The following is a 3,627-nucleotide window of genomic DNA, read 5'->3' on the forward strand; positions in this document are numbered from 1 at the left end:
ATGTCACAAGCCTGGGTTGGGGTCCCAATGTACCATTCCCTCTCTGCGTGGCCTGGGCCAGGCGGGGCCCCTGGGGCCTGTTCCGTTACCAACACACGAAGGCAAATGAGCTCCAGTGTCTGTCTCTACTGGCCTTCCAGCCCTGAGATTCTGCCTCTAATACTATTTTCCTGATTCCTTAGATGTTGAGGAAGCACAAATGCACGTGATCTTTGGTGCGAACATCACTTCATTGAAGATCTTGTTCCATAACCTCAGCTTGCTCCCTCCAGATCTTCCTTCTCACCCAAAATGCTGAGTGAATGTTGACTCCCAAGCCCACCCCAAATGGACCCACAGATGGAAACCCAACATCAAAGAGGTGAAAGCTTCTAATGAGTGAATCTCCAACATTAAAAATAAAATGCCTGTCAGGCCAGTGTGGCTCAGTGGTTGAGCATCGACCTAGGATCCAGGAGATCAAGGTTCAATTCCCGTCAGGGCACATGCCTGGGTTTCAGGCTCAGTCCCCAGTGGGGGGTGTGCAGGAGGCAGCCAATCAATGACTCTCTTATCATCGATGTTTCTATCTCTCCCTCTCCCTTCCTCTCTCTGAAATCAGTAAAGACATATTTTAAAAACATATAAATAAAAATTTTTAAAAATAAAATATAATGCCTAGAGAACCGTTTCCTTTGAGTTCTGGGGTCTCAACGGTTTCTTATTTTTGTCTCCCTCTCTGTTCCCAGCTGGTCTCCACTCAATACACAGTGGGTCCAATTAAATGAACAGAAACTGGCCTGAAAAGGGTGTGGTGAGGTATTTGGTTGAAGCCCATCTGTGAATCGAGGGGGCTGGGAATGGGGTGGGGAGTGAGTGTGCCCCCTCCCCCGCTTCGGGTGTGTGGTTTCTGCATCTGCTAGGGCGACAGGGATGGGATGCGCCTCTGTGTCATGGAGAATGAAATGTGGAAGTACATAGGCCGAGTGAGGCCTGCAGGGGCTGAAATAGGAGGAGGGTGGTCCCCTGACCTCCACACAAAGAGTCTGGGGATCTCACTAGGGCCCTCACTCACTCTGTGGTCTTAGGCCATTTAGCGACTCTGAGCCTCAGTTTCTTCATCTATGTAATGGCAACTGAGCAGAGTGTAGAGTGGTCATCAGTGGTGCCTCCCAAAGAGGTCCACATTCTAACCCCCAGTGCCCATGGATATGTTATGTCACACGGCAAAGGGCAGTTACCGTTGACGACAGACTTAACCTTGCCAAGCAGCTGACTTTAAAATAGACTGTCCTGGGTCATCCGGGTGGGTCCAGTGTAGTGAGAGGGAGAGGGAGGCAGAAGAGAGTCTGAGTGGTGCGACGTAAGGACTCAACAGGCCGTTGCTGGCTTTGAAGATGCAGGAAGGAGCCATGAGCCAAGGGGTGCAGGTGCCTCGAGAAGCTGGAAAAGACAGGAAAGTGGGTTCTCCCCTCAAGCCTTCGGAAGGGACACAGCTCTGCCAACACTTAGGTTTAGCTCAGTGAGACCCATCTCCAGAACTGATCCAGCTCTGATCTCCGAAACTGTGAGAAGATGCATGTATGTTGTTCTGACCACCAAGTGGGTGCTGATGGGGGGGTTTAAAGGGACATACACAGATGCAGCTCCCAGCACACTGGAAGCCCTCAGGGAATGTTAGCTATTTCCATCACATCTCAGGGTGATCAGGATTTGGTGCCACCCATCACCCTGAGATGCCCCACTTCCCAGGCTTCCAGCAGGCCTGGGAGCGGCCCGTGGGGTGCACCTTCTAAAGACGACCCTGGGAGGTGGCAAACCTGGGCCCTGCGTCCCGGTGAACAGACATCAGAACCGTCTCATTCAGCAGAGCCCTACAGACTGAAGAGGGAGGGAAATTATGTCCTGCTTTTCTCAGCACTGGATCTCGAACAGCCACCCTCCATCCTGGTAGCACCAACTTATTCCTAACCCTGAGGGCCAGGGGGCATCAGTATTTTTTTACAGCTCCCTGCGTGGGTCCCATGAGCAGCCAGGGCTGAGAATTTAATCTAGAAAGGACGCTGACCAAAGATCTACGCAGCCGCCCTTTATTATTTAGATAATAATAACAATGACGACAACGACGGGGGTCACCGTTTGCTGACGGCACCCTGGCCTAAACACAACACAAAGGCTGTCCGCTGACTCCTTAAACGTGAGCTGTGGGGTGAGCATCCCCATTTTACAGATGAAACTGCAGCTCTGAAACAGGGAGAAGCTCGCCCAAGGTCACTGAGTGATCAAGGGATGGAGCCCGGATCTGAAATTGTAGGACTTCCACAGCCTCCCCCTTGGCCAAGGATGTGTGATGCTCGCCCAGCTGACGTGAAGATGCAGGCCGTGCCAGCCTTCGGCTCCTCCAGCGCCCAGACGGCACGTGGGCTGCAGGGACAGACGCTCCCCTCCTGTTTAGAGACTGAGTTTAAGTTCAGACTTGGGGGGGGGGGGGGGCAGTAAAACATTACCTTCGCATCTCTCAATCTATGCTACGCCTTGGCCTGTGGCTTGCTTTGACAAATGCAGTCACCCTGAGTCAAGCCTTATCACTATGAAGATCTTTGAAAAATAAATTCCATGTGTCCTCAAAAAGATGCTTCATGTATAAAGCGAGGGACATGTGTTTAGTTCAGGCGGCTATCCGTTTTTGAGAGTGTCGAGACCCTCCAGCCACGACCCAGGAGCTTGCCTGGGGTGGAACAGTCAAGTTTCCTCTGTTGCAGCAGGTGGACCCCCCCCCAGGGGAATGGGGAGAGAGAGGGTGTTAGAAGAGCCTGGATGGGACAGGCCGGTTTGGGGTGAGTCTGAGGGAGTGGGGTTCACTCTCAATAGGTGCTGTTGGAAAGCGGAGCAGTTCTCTGTAGGGATCCCCTCACTCTCACCTGCAGGGGGTGCAGCACCAGATGGAGCTGTGACCCCTCGCTGTAGCCGAGAGGGGAACAGTTTTCTTCTGCGTGGGTGCCGCAGTCCCCCGTTTCCTCTCCTTTTATGGTGAACTCCAGGGACCTTGTCTGAGGTTGGTGTTGATGCCCAACGGGTCTGAGAGCCTTCTTGCAAGAATAATAAGAGTGAATGAAGCCTTTTTAAAATATTCTACAATTCCTGCTTTTCACATTGACCTTCCCTCTGTGCAAGCTGGGGCTGGGTGTCTTAGAAAGACCCCCGCTCCACACCTCAGCTGACCCATTCGCAGAATTAAACCATGTTTTCCAAAGCATTTTCGACATAACACTAGCTTCCTGAGTTTCATGGGAGTGATTTAAAAAAAAGGGAGGGGGAGGGTTCCCTGTGCTATTGAGTTTGGGAAGCACTGGGTTCTTTGCTGCAGGACTTCTCAGAGTCTTTATTATGCTCCTGTGCGTTAGGAAATGCACAGAAAGCCCTGGCTGGGTCCCAGGCTCAGTTGGTTGGAGTGTCATCCTGTACACCAAAAAGGTTGTGGGTTCCATTGTCAGGGCACATACCTAGGTTGCGGGTTCGATCCTCGGTTGGGGTGCGTACAGGAGGCAACTGATGGATGTTTCTCACATCAGTGTTTCTCTCTCTCCCCTGCTTCCTCTCTTTCTAAAAAAAAATCAACAAAAACATCCTCTGGTGAGGAATTTTTTA

Source organism: Miniopterus natalensis, chromosome 18 (assembly GCF_054644295.1).
Source record: "Miniopterus natalensis isolate mMinNat1 chromosome 18, mMinNat1.hap1, whole genome shotgun sequence".
NCBI classification, from domain to species: Eukaryota; Metazoa; Chordata; class Mammalia; order Chiroptera; family Miniopteridae; genus Miniopterus; species Miniopterus natalensis.